This window comes from Muscardinus avellanarius (genome assembly GCF_963383645.1).
Source record: "Muscardinus avellanarius genome assembly, chromosome: 1".
Taxonomy (NCBI): Eukaryota; Metazoa; Chordata; class Mammalia; order Rodentia; family Gliridae; genus Muscardinus; species Muscardinus avellanarius.
In genome coordinates this window covers 122,446,135-122,459,526 of record NC_137786.1, presented here as the reverse complement: position 1 = coordinate 122,459,526, position 13,392 = coordinate 122,446,135, and positions in this window count along the sequence as shown.

Sequence of the window (13,392 nt, the reverse complement as noted above, 5' to 3'; positions counted from 1 at the left end):
CAGGGCACACAGGCCAAAGCCTAAGGCAAACTTCTTTTTTTCCATGCTGGGGATGAACCAGGGCCTCACACATGTTCTACCACTGAGCTACACCCCAAGCCCAAAGGCAAACTTTCTCCAGCACTGTCCACACTCACCCAGGCAGCCCTAGGAAGGACAGTGGGGGTCCTCTGGACACCTTGGCTGCTGAAATGACACTATTCTCCTTCTGGCCTTGAGGAAGGCCCCTTCCTGCCCATCTGTGGCCAGCAGGCACCAGGCAAACCTAGGCTTCTCTATACACACAGTCCAGGGACTGCCCCTGCATACTCAAGGAAAATATCCAGGCAGGAAATCCAGGGACCCTGAGACAGGCCTCAGAGCTGCTATCCATAGCAGAACGCCACTTTCCTCCCCAAGGGAGATCCCAGACCCCCAGGCCAGGAAAGGCAGGAGGCAAGTGAAGCCATTTAAGGACTGAATGTCTTGTTCAGCCTGCTGAAAGAAAAGAGCAGCAGGGGATGGCCCGGCGGGCAGGAAGGAGGCCACTGAGGCTGGAGGGCAAAGAGCTAGGAGGGAGAGCTGGGCCTGCAAAGAGTGGGGAGAGCTGGGCCTAGCTGGGAAACTTGCAATCAAGGTGTCACCTGACACCAATGGAGGAAAAACTGAGGAAGCTTGAAGGTGAATCCGGAAGGGCATTAGAGTCCAGAGCTGGAAGTTGCTGGACAGGCTGTGTCCTCCCCAGACCACACTCATGCCTTCCCTGTGAGCTCTTCCCCTGCTGAAGCCCCTGCGAGGATCAGGAGGAGCTCCTGTGAAAAGCTGTAACAACTAGCATTGAGGACTCCTGACACTTATTGAGCATCTACTCAGACTCCTCAAGTGCAGCTCCAAGTGCACCCTTAGAACTCTACTAGAAGGCACTATTAAAGCCGGGCGTGGTGGCGCACGCTTGTAACCCCAGCATTCGGGAGGCTGAGACCGGAGGATCACAGGTTCGAGGACAGCCTCAGCAAGTAGTAAGACTCTAGTCAACCTAGTGAGACCCTGTTTCAAAATAAAAATAAAATAGGGCTGGGGGTATAGCTCAGAGGTAGAATGCCCCTGGGTTCAATCTCAATACCAAAAAAAAAAAAAAAAAGTGTAATTGTTATTTGAGACAGTCTTTCTATTGTCACCAAGGCTAACTTTGAGCCCCTGTGCTCAAGTACTTCTCCTGCTTCCGTCCCCCAGTACTTGGGGCCTACAGGCTCTATGTGATGACACCCACCTGTAATCCCAGGTACTTAGGAGACTGAGGCAGGACTGTAAATTCAAAGCCAGCCTAAGGCAATTTAGGGAGGCCCTGTCTCAAATTTAAAAATAAAAAGGGCAGCCAGGCGTGGTGGCGCAGGCTTGTAATCCCCAGGCTTTGGAGGCTGAGACAGGAGGATCGCACAGGTTCGAAGCCAGCCTCAGCTACTTAGTGAGGCTCTCAGCAACTTAGTGAGACCCCGTTTCCAAATAAAGTATAAAATAGGTCTGAGAGTATAGCCCGGAGGTAGAAAGTCTCTGGGTTCCACCCCCAGTACCATAAATATATACACATATATATAAAGGGCATAGTGGAGCATGCTTGTAATACCTGTACTTGGGAGGCTGAAACAGGAAGATCACAGGTTTGAGACCAGCCTCAGCAACTTGGTGAGACCGAACAAAAATTAAAAGATCTGAGGATGTATCTTGGAGGTAGAACGTCCTCAGGTTAAGTCCTTAGTATCACAAAAATAATTTTAAAAGAGAGAGAGAGAGAGAGAGAGAGAGAGAGCAAGCCCAGGCGTGGTGGTGCACACTTGTAATCCCCGAGCTTGGGAGGCGGAGACAGGAGGATCACGCAGGTTCGTAGCCAGCCTTGCTGGCTTAGGAGACCAAATTTAAAAAAAAAAAAATTTTATATATATATATATAAAATCTGGGAGTGTAGCCCGGAGGTAGAAGGGTTTCCAGGAACCCCAGTACCACCAAAAAAAAAAAAAAAAGAGGGCTGGGGAATGTAGCTCAGTGGTAGAGTGTCCCTAGGTTTCATCCCCAGTACAAACAAACACAAAAAAGGAAAGAAAGAAAAAGAAAAGGGAAGCTGGGAGTGTGGACGCATGCATGTAATCCCAGTACTTGGGAAACTGAGACAGGAGGATGGCAGGTTAGAGACCAGCTGCAGCTACTTGGTGAGGACCTCCACAACTTACTGAGACCCTGTTTCAAAATAAAGAATAAAAAATTGGACTAGGAGTAGGGTGTGGTGGCACATATTTGTAATCCCAGCATTTGGGAGACTGAGATGGGAGGACTGCGGTTCACGGACAGCCTCAGCTACTTAGCAGCCCTTCCCAACTCGGTGAGACCCTGTTTCAAAAATTTAAAAAAAGGAGCCAAGCATAGTGGCACACACATGTAATCCCAGCATTTGGGAGGCTGAGACAGGAGGATCACAGTTCACGGACAGCCTCAACTCCTAGTGAGGCCCTCTGCATCTTAGTGAGACCCTGTTTCAAAATAAAGAATAAAAAATAATAGGGCAGGGAGTGTAGCTTGGAGATAGAATGCCCCTGGTTCCATCCCCAGACCCGAAAAATAAAAATAAAATATAATGCCCCCTGGTTCAATTCCCTAGTACCCCCCCCAAAAAAAAATAGAGCTGGGGGTGTAACTCAGAAAAAGAATGCCCCTAGGTTCCATCCCCAGCACTGAAAAGAAAAATAAAAAAAGAATAGGGCTGAGTGTCAGCCCCTGGATTCAATTCCCAGTTCTGCAAAAAAAAAAAAAAAAAAGAAAGAAAGAAAAGAAAAAGAAAAAAGAAAGAAAGAAAGAAAGAAAGAAAGAAAGGAAAAAAAAAAGAAAAGGGAAAGGGAGAAACACAGGATTTTACATAGCTCACCTAAGACACACAGCACACATTTAGAAGAGCCAGGAATTGAACCCCAGCACTCCAGCAACTGGGTTCTTAACCACTGCACCACTGTAGTATCAGTCTTGACAGGACAGAAAGCTGTCTGGGCCTCACATGCTCACCCTAACCGCCTCCTCCATGCCTGATGGGTAACAGGCCCTGCACTACAGGCCACAGTTCCCACCCTGGGAGGAGATCAAAGAGAAAACAGCACCCCGCCCTCTACACAGGTGTCCAGCCCAACTCCCCTAGAGCAAAGTTCTTGGGCCTCCCCCCAGCCCCGCCCACCCCAGCCCGTTACCTCCTCTCCCATCCAGGTCCCTAACAGTCAGCAAAGCAAGTGTCCAGGGTCAAAGCACCAGGCTGCTGAGAGATGCCCTAGGCTAGAGGAGTCTGTAGCTCCAGAGCGCCAGGTGGGGGTCAAAGGTCAAGTGGGACCCACCAGGGAGGGGAGGAGCGCAAGCCCATCCCCACCCACCTGCTCAGCCACACCTGTCCGCAGCTCCCTACTTTTTTCATTGCCTGGGTTGGACGCTGGTCCACTTCCTCCCTGTCCTGGGGAGCAGTGGCCTGGTGGGGGAGGAGCTGGGTGAAGGGACTGGAGCCTTTCCCTCCCGAGGACCTCCCTAGCTTCCTCCAGTCAGCCTGGAGCTCACAGGAGTGTTTGTTATGATTCAGGGAGTTGTTGCTAAGTAGGGAAGGGAGGGAGGGGTCCTGTGTGTCTGCGCACGTGCACAAGTGTGAGCTGCACCTACAAGAGGCTGAGGCAGCAGAAGCCACACTCCGGCGGCTCATAGCCACCCTGGCTTTGACTTGGCCATGAGAAGCTGAAGTCAGCTAGGGGAGCCGGTGGCAGGAGGAGCAGGAAGCCTACTACTATGCCATCCAGGGCCACAGGGCTGCATCTCCCCACTCCACCCTAGAAGGTCCAACCCAGCCCCTTCCCTGCCCCATTCAAATGTGAAGGCTATTTGCCCACCAGGAGACCCCCCTTCTGGGGGAGGGGAACACATGGAGGAGTGGGGGTAGAAAGCCAGGAGAAGGGAGCCTGAGAGGCAAGAAGCTGAGCAGGACGCTAAGCCATGATGCTGCGCTGCAGACAGAGACCAGGGAGGCCAAGAGGGACACACAGCACAAGGACTCTCACCTCCCACCTCCGGAACAGTGTGCGGGCCTCAGGCTCAAGGGTGTGGTCTGGGAAGGGGGCTCCCTGTGGAGAGAGGGTCACAGCTGGACGCCCAGGGCCAGGAATCACCCGCCCTGTTCCTCCCAGAACCCCAGCCCCAGCCCCCCACATCAACTTGAACACCTCATACAGGACCTGCAGCTCCAGGAAGTGTCCAAGCTGCTCAGAGTGCCCCCACCCCAGGGCTTCTGTGGACTGGCTGCGAGCCAGGCTTGACCCAGTTACCCCACACTGCCACTCCCCCTCCTTGTCATGGAAGCGAGAAGCTCCCTGAGAGCTTGGCCCCAAAGGCACAGGAGGACTCCCGTGACCCGGCCTGATGGAGGCCCGAGGACCCCAGCTTCAGGAGGCAGCCTCCCCATTTTATCTGAGGACAGGAGCCAGGGCAGGAGATGACATGGGTGTGTGTCCCCATGTGTGCTCTGGCTACAGCCCTGGTCTCCTGAAGGCAAAGTCTGGGAACCTGGCCTGCTTGGGGGGGGGGGGGGGCTGGGTGAAGTAGTGGGCTTAGCAGCCCAATGGAGGGGCGGGCAAGCTCCCAGAGCAGGCGGGAGGGAGGCTGGTGGCTGGGCTCAGTTTGTACTGGGGGTCAAAGGGGAGTTCTTTTCCGAAGAATTCTGGGAGAGACGCCAACTAGAGCAAGCTGCTAACCACCCCTCCCTCTCTTGCTGTACTGGGGGGGGGGTTGTCCCTGCCAACCAGACTTAACCCCCTCCGGCCTACAGCCTGCTTCACTCCCAGGCTCTGGATGGGTTTTGAGAGGGGCCTTCTTGCTGGTGGGCCTCCAGTGCAGGCCGCACAGGGCGCCAGCAGCAGTCCATCAGGACCCAGCTGGTTCCATGGGGCCCATCTGGCACCTCCCTCCCCTGCTGCCACCTGGGCTCCTCTCCTGAAGGAGGTGTCTGTGGTGACGTGTGGTGTGTGTGTGTGTGTGTGTGTGTGTGTGTGTGTGTGCACGTGTGTGTCTCAGAGGCAGACTGAGAAACAAACTGAAAAGTCCTTGCCAAGGCCTTCCCTGTGCTGGCCTGTGACTCTCACTGCTCCCCACTGCACTGGACAGTGGGGAGTAGCAGGGACAGCCCATGCTCATGCCCACCTCCTGCCTGCCGAGTGTCCACAGGCCTGGAATCATATGAACAGCCCTCGCCCTGGCCCTCTCCTTCTACAGAAAAGCATTTAAGTTTAGCCTGACCTCCCAGGATGGGAAACTGAGTCAGCGAGGCATGAAGGTTTCCAGTGCCTGTATTCCACACCAACACAAGCCCACCATCACCACCCTTACTACCGCCAAAAGAAATAAAACCCAAAACTCCTGGGACCTCCTGTCCCACAAACTATTGTCTAACTGCAGTAGGAGGAATGATATTAAACCTCAAGGACTCCCCGGGTCAAGGCCACAACCCCAACTGGCCCCACCCCAGATGCCTGGAGTTCAAGCTCCTCTAGCTTCTGCTCAGGTGGAATACACCAGCATCTCATCTTGTTTATTATTCACCCCCGACTGGAGAAGTCAACTTTTCTGAACCTTAAGTTTGCCACCACACTCCCAGATCTGATGTGACAGCTATTCCTTGTTCCCAATAAAGCAGGTGAGTCTAGGGGTAGAAGAATCACTTTCCTTCCCCCAGCCTGCTCTTTCCTTTAGAGCACAGAGCCTCCCGATATCAGCCACCACTGTGCATGGGGCCTCTAGCAGTGCTGGGCATCCAGAAGGGCAGAGGGAGAGGCTGCAGCCCTGGCAACAGTTGATCCCAAAGCCTCCCCACTCCGCCACTCTCTCCAAGGACCACAGAGCTGCCAGAGCCTCTCGGCTCCATTCCAGGAAACCTCCCTATCAAAGGGCAGAGGACTCTGCGTCCCAGGGAGCTGCAGGAGACCTGTGACTACACACTCCAGACATGTTCCCAGGAAGGAGGAGGAGGAAGAAGAGGAGGAGGAAAGAGATGCAAAGCACAGGAGTGTGCAAGAAAATGCACATGCACACATCAGAGATATACCCCTTGCACGCACTCCTCAGGGATACCTCCACATGTGCAACCAAACAGATGCTCATTCAAGGTAGCTCCTAAAAATATACCCCAAACTCTCCACAAGAGGCCACAGAGACTCCTATAGACAGAGACAGCCTAGAAAGGCTCAGCAAACATCAGCCAGTCACACAGAGAGACTGACAGACGATATACCCACTCTGAAACACACACATAGCCATGGGCACACCAGGTAGTACACAGTGGCCACATGCTAGCGCACAGACTTCAGCACACCAGCTCCAAGTACACAGTATGAAGGCAGATTAGAGGGCAACCTGGCTGGGGAGGGGAGGGGAGGGGGTGGGGAAGTACTCAGGGATTTCAAAACAATCTTGGTTTCGAAATGCTAGAAATGCTGGATTCAGGGCCATTCCTGGTTGAGGCTGGAGGGGGGGAGGGGTGAAAACAGGCCATCAGGGGCTACCAGACCCTGGGAGGAGGAGAGGGCTGGAAAGAAGGAGCCCAGGGCATGGGGATGGGGCCCAGGAAGAGATACCAAGGTTAGGAAGGGCAGCCAGTGGGTGGGGAGCTAGGCAGGGAGGGCCTGGGCTGCTGGACCGGATGCTAGCTAGGCCTGCGTTCCCACTCGGGACTGAGGCAAGGGAAACTGTGGGTACCCTTCTCCCCTCCAGAACAGCACTAGGCTCCCTGCCAGCCAGGTGGGCTGAAAGCTAAGGCTTAGGGGGGTGGGGGCAGCAAAGCCCTCAGAACAGGGTAAGGGGGCATTCCCCTAGCAAACCAGGGCTTCCTTCCCTTCCACAAGGAGGGAGCCCCTAGGAGAGACTGAGCCCTGGCAATGCAGCACACCCCAAACCCAGGAAGTCACCCCTCCCAAGGCAGCCAGGATGCCCTCACCGCCCCTCCTCCAACCGCCAGGGAAAGTCGTCAGAGCTCACCAGGGAGGGAAGAGACAGGAGGTCAGGGCAGGCTGGGGGTGGGGCCCTGGAGGCCTGGCCCTGGCACCCGCAGAGGAAATTCCAGGCTGTACTCCAGGCTGCCTTCAGGGCCGCCCATGAGGGTGACAGGCAGCAGGTCAGCAGCTCCAGGGCTGCGGCCTTCTTCACCTAGCCCTCCAAACCCAGCTCTAGACCTGGTGAATGAAACTTGGGAAAACAGCACTGTGTGGAAAAGAGCCCCAGCCTTATGCCGGGTCCCCCAGACCAGTCTGAGCCACCCTCCCCAGATGACTGGGGGCAGCCCCACAGGGTGGCTCTGGGTGGGCAGCTGTTGGGGCTGGCAGGCAGGGGCACAGATGCCAAGCTACACAGCCAGGTGCTCAACAGGTTGAGCCAGTCCCTGGAACAGCCAGCCCCACCCCAGGGAGAGCAGGCTGGCAGAGGCTCCCTGCCCGCGGCACCCAGCCTGTACCGACTTCGCTCCCACGGCTGCCCGCTTTCCCACGGTGCCATCCCCCGCCACCCCCCCAGGTCAGCATCTGGGCAGTGCCCAGGGCTCTGGTACAAGGAAGCAAGAGATGCCATTTCCCTGTCACCCTTGGGTGCCCAGGTTCTTGAGGTACCTCACTATCAACAACCAAAGAGCTCCAGGAACAGTTAAGCATGCGCAGCAGCAGGAGCCGCACAGTGCCCCCACCCCCTTGCGGCCTCTTCTGATCCTGGGAAGGCCAGACTCAGACACCCTGGCTCCCTAGAGCTGCCCCAGGGCGCTGGGACAGGACTCCAGTGCCAGAGGCGGGAGGGGGGGGCAGCTTCTCCTTAGACTCCCTGGAGGAGAGGCTGCAGGGCTGGTGACTGCCTGCAACTCAGGCTTTTCCTCCTACCTCTTCTGGGCTCTGGAGTTCCATCCCAGCCGCTCCCCCCACAAGCAGGCAGCCCCCCTTTGCAGGGCATCTCCTTTAATCTAAAGCAGGTGCCAGGCATTCCAGCCTTTGCTGAATCCACACTGCCACCCGCCAGGCTTCTCTGCCCAGAAGGCTACAGCCTGGTCACAGAAGTTGGGCCCCCAAACTAAGGCTCCTGCTTAACCCATCTACCAGGTCTGGAGGTGGGAATTAGCTTAAGTGGAGTTAGGGGTACCCAAGGTGCTTTCAGCAAGCAAGATTCACTAGATCCCAGACAAGCACTGATGCACTAGCCCAGACTTCTGTCGACTACCTATCCTTCTCTAGGACTCTGTAATAATCTGCTTCCTCCTTAGACTCACCTCCCTAGTAAACACAGACTCAATCTGAGCTTTCCTTGGGCCTCTAGAACCTATCTCTAGACATGAGGCCCCTGCTACCCTGGGGCACAAGAGTTACTCTGGATCCAAGTTTATAAGAATTCTACCCCTCACCAGCACCTCTGCCAACATGAATCCCCATCCCACCCCAGTCAGGAGCCAACATTGGGTGGCAGAGAACCCCCTGAAGAGAGGTGGCCAAAGAGACAGATCCCCTAAGGGCAGGAGTGCCTTTCTTCCAGGTACCAGATCCCTTTCCCTCACCCCCCCCCCCACCACCATTCTCACCACCCCTAAGGCTTCTATCAGCAGGGCCTCAGAGCTGACAAGAGGGAGACAGGGCCCAAGCATGTTCTTCCCCTGGGGCCATGAAATCATGGTCCTAACCTGGAGGAGGCAGCCAAGCCTGTGCTGGGGTGGAGGAGGGAGGGGGTGGCAGGCAGCAAAGAATTCCCTGTCCTAAGGAAGTGCTTGCTATCTGGAGGGACTGAGGAGAGGGGAAGAAGGGGACTGCAAGGCCCACACTCCCACCCAGTTCCCATTTAGAAAGATGTTCAATGTTCTTGGTGGGGTCTGGGCAGACACGGTGCAGACAGCTTTCCCAAGTAAAACAGTACACCACGGCTGGAGGGGGGCAAAGGATCCAGGGGAGGTGGGGAGCCCCTTTTCCAGGGCTGAGACACACATCCAGCTACAGACACATACCCTAAGCAGCAGACAGGCAGGAGGAGGAGGGAGGGAGGGGTGTCAGAAAAACCCGGAAGGAAGGAAGCTGGACAGACAGACAGAGGCTGAGCCTGGCTTCACTGCTCCACAGAGACACCCTCCAGACTCCCAGACTTTCAGAGACATTCCCCATGTCAGCCCCCAAGAGGGAGAAGGGGAGAAGGGACCTCTCTATCTCCTGAAACCAAACTCCTGCAGCTCTGGGGTAGGCTATGCCCCAGCTGGGCAAGAGGCCTAAGTCTCCCGCCTCTCTCTCTCACAGTCTCCTAAAGGCCCCTTTGGACCGAGGCAGGGCCACCTTCCCACAGCGGCAGTACGGGGCACCTCCAAGGGACTCTGCGGTGGCCCCACCCCCAGCTAGGCCCACACTATGAGAACACTTGGCAGGGGAGATTTCTCCAGGCTGGCCCCTGCTGTTCAAAGGCAGTGCCTGGGGGCAGAGGGCGACCCCAGTTCTCTCCAGTCCCAACCCACCTCCTTCTGGAGGCCCCCATTAGCCAGGGGAGGAGTGCTGGGGTGCCAGGATCCTCCGGGCTGGCGAGCCTGGGAGGGGGACTACATCTCCCAGAAGCCCCCAGGGCAGGGTTCGCCGCTCCAGCTGGCCCAAGGCCGGCCTTGTTCTCTACGCTAGGGTGGAAGGGTCCCCAGCCTGCTCCTCAGCCCTTCTCCGCGGACTCTGGGGCTGCCAACCTGACTGAGGGCCTGAGAGTGGCCTCCGCTGGCCCGGGGGGCGTCTCCCGCCCCTTGGGCAGCCCGAGGGTGCGTGCCAGAGGGCAAGAGACAATCAGACCGTTTCCCTTCCCCGATTCAACCTGGATCTCTCTTCTCGCGCCCCCGCTGGCCTGGCATACCTTTCACCCTCGCCCCCAGCCCACCCCCTCACCTCGCGCGGGTCGGGGGTCCTCACGCCAGGCCGGAGCTGGACGCCATGACCAGGTCAGGGTCGGCGGGTGGATTGGGGTCCTCCGGCTCGCCCGCTGGAGGTGCGCAGAGGGCGGGCGGGCGGTGATCTTTTGATCCTGGGCGCCTGGACCTCAGTACCAGCCCGGCCCGGGAGAGGGGATCCGGGGACCGCCTGGCGCCCGGGTGCCTGCCTCCCCTCCGCCGAGCATGGTCGTGGCGCCGGGCAGCGGCGGGAGAGCGCGCACCGCCGGCCGCGGCTCGGGCCGGGGTCTCGGCCGAACCCTCCACTCGGACTCCTGCTCCCTCCTTCCTCCCTCCTTCCTTCCTTTCTTCCTCCCTTGCTTCTTTGCTTCCTTCCTTCCTCCCTCCCTTCCTTCCTTCTCTCGCCGCCTCCTTTCACTTTCCCCAGGCCCGCGGGGACGGCGGCCGGGGCGGGGAGGGGGCTGTCTGGGGCTTATTGTTGCTCGGGCGCCGAGGGTGCGGGTCGCAGCCCCCGGGCGGCGCGGCGCCGGGGGGCCCGGGCGCGTGGGCGTCCGGCCGGCTGGCTCCGGGCGGCGGCGGTGGTGCAGCGGCCCCGGCTCTGGGGCATGTCCGGCCACCGGCCCCGCCGCGCACCGCCGCCTCCCCGGGCTCGCTCGCGCAGCCGGAGCCTCGCTCGCCCCTCCGCTCGGCTCCTCTCCCCAGCCTGAATAAGCATCGGGGCTCTCTGGCTGCCTCCTTCTGCCTTCATACCAGAGCCCGGAGAGGCCCCTGTCAAAATAAGAGCTCCCCCATCTCGCTCGACTCCTCGCCCGAGCCGGCTCCCCCAGCCTCCCAGTGGTCTGACTCGGTAAGGCGCCCGGCCCGCGAGCGGGAGGTAGGCTGGCCCGGGGGCGGGGAGAGGGGCTTCCAGGCGTCCCTCCTCCCATTCCCAGCGACGGGGAAGGGGACGCGCCAATGGCATCCCAGCCTCGGGAAAGATCTGGCAAACCTGCCCGCCGGTCTGAGCGGCTTGGAAGGAATAGAAGCCGCCTGGACACACACGCAGCGGAGCACCAAGTCCCCTCCTCAGCCTACCGAGTGCCTCCTTGGCTGTCTCTCCTAGCATCCACGAGGTCTTTGAGGACATGGACTGAATTTTTTCTCACCTCGGTCCTCAGCAGCTGCAAAGTGGATGCTAAGAAAAGGTTTATGGACCTGAAATCTTTGTCTCCTCAAAGAACCTTCTCCTCACCTTAAAAAGCTACACACACTGTCCATTGTGGTAGATTACAGGTGTGTACCTGTAATCTCAGTACTTGAGAGGCTGAAACAGGAAGATCACAGGGCCAGCTTCAGAAACTTAGCAAGATCCTATTCCAAAATAAAAAATAAATAAAAAGCTGCAGGCACACGTACATACAACCCAATGAGGTAGTACATGCACGGTGTGTGTGTGTGTGTGTGTGTGTGCGTGCGTGTGTGTGTGTGTGTGTGTGTGTGTGTGTGTTACTGGGGATTGAACCCAGGGGCATTCTACCTCTGAGCTATACCCCCAAACCTATTTTATTTATTTTATTTTTATGGCACTGAGGATTGAACCCAGAGCCATTCTTCTATCTCTGAGCTACACCCTCAGCACTATTTGTATTTTTATCTTGAAACAGGATCTCACTATGTTAATGAGAGTCTCACTACTTGCTGAGGCTGTCCTAGAACCTGCAATCCTCCTGTCTCAACCTCTCAAGTAGTGAGATTACAGGTGTGTAGCACCATGCTTAGGCTTTTTAAAATTTTTGAAACAGGGTTTCATTACTTGCTGAGGCTGTCCTCGAACCTGTGATCCTCTTGTCTCAGCCTCCCAAGTCCTGGGATACTGGGATTACAAGAATGCACCACCATACCCATGGCCTGTAAAGTGCTTTTTAAAAGCATTTCATGGATGGACGTGGTGACAAGGCCAGTATCCCAGTACTCGGAAGGCTGAGAGAGAAGGATTGCAGGTTTGAGGGCAGCCTCAGCAACTTAGCAGGCTCTCAGCAATTTATCAAGATCATGTTTCCAAATAAAAAGTAGGGTTGGAATGTAATTTGGAGGTAGAATGCCCCTGAGTTGAACCCCCTAGCCAAAAAAAAAAAAAAAAGGGCATCTCAAACATTATCTGAATATTCACCACAGATCTGCAGGAGAGGTGCTGTGACCCCATTACACAGGTATGGGAACCGAGACTTGCATTACCTAAAGACTCAGCCAGGCGTGGTGGCGCACACTTGTAATCCCCGTGTTTGGGAGGCTGAGTCAGGAGGATCACGCAGGTTCAAAGCCAGCCTCAGCTGGTTTAAGAGACCCTGTTTCCAAATAAAATATGAAATAGGTCTGGGAGTGTAGCCTGGAGGTAGAAGGCCCCTGGTTTTTTTTTTTTGGTGGGTACCCCCAGTACCACCAAAAAAAATTAAATAAAGACTTATTCAGGGTTACTTATGCCTAGAAAGTGGTAAGCCTAGGGCCAGACTGGAGCTATTCTTATCCCAGGGTACTTTCCCTCTATCCTACTTCCCCTACCCACCAAGAATTATTACCAAGTTATAAGCAGTGACTGCTTCAGGAAGGAGGGGAACTAGCGAGCCCCTTTGCTCCTTTCTCTGTCCTCTCACAGATAGTATCCAGGTAGATCTAGCTTCAGTGACCTTCTTCTCTTCTAACCACCTGTCACACCTGTACCACCTACCTGAGTGCTTAGGTGTATGTTTTGTCTTGTTCTGTATATATGTCTGAATGGCCCCTAAATAGTCCTGAAGAGAGCCAGGCATAGTAGCACATGCTTATAATCCCCGGCCTTGGGAGGCTGAGACAGGAGGAGCCTCAGCAAGTAGTGAGACTATCATCAACCTAGCAAGACCCTGTTTCAAAATAAAAATGAAATAGGGCTGTGGGTATAGCTTGTAGGTAGTGGAATGTCCCTGAGTTCAATCCCCAGTAACACACACACACACACACATACACACACACACACACAGAGTCCTGGAGGCCAAATCATGCCTCCTATGTTCTTGGTTCCCCACAAGGTTGACTTAAGTGCCAACTGGGTTCATAGTAGGACTTCAGTAAATATTGACTTGACAGGTTGATAGCGCCAGAAGCTAGGCACTGAGTGACCTCTGGGGAGGCTCAAATTGGGGCGGGGTGGGGGGAGAGACAAAGATAACATAATAGAGAACTGGGCGTGGTGGCACATGCTTGTAATCCCAGCATTCAGGAGGTTAAGACAGGAGGATCAGGGTTCCATGGACAGCCTCAGCTACTTGGGCCCTTTGCAACTCAGTGAAACCCTGTTTCAAAATAAAGAATAAAAAATAGGGCTGCGGGTGTTGCTTGCAGGTAGAATGCCCCTGGGTTCCATCCCCAGTACTGAAAAAAAAAAAAAGATAATAGAAAATAGCTTCATAACCCCTTATAGGTGCCTAGGCACATCGTAGTTTTTATTTGGAAACAGGGTCTCACTT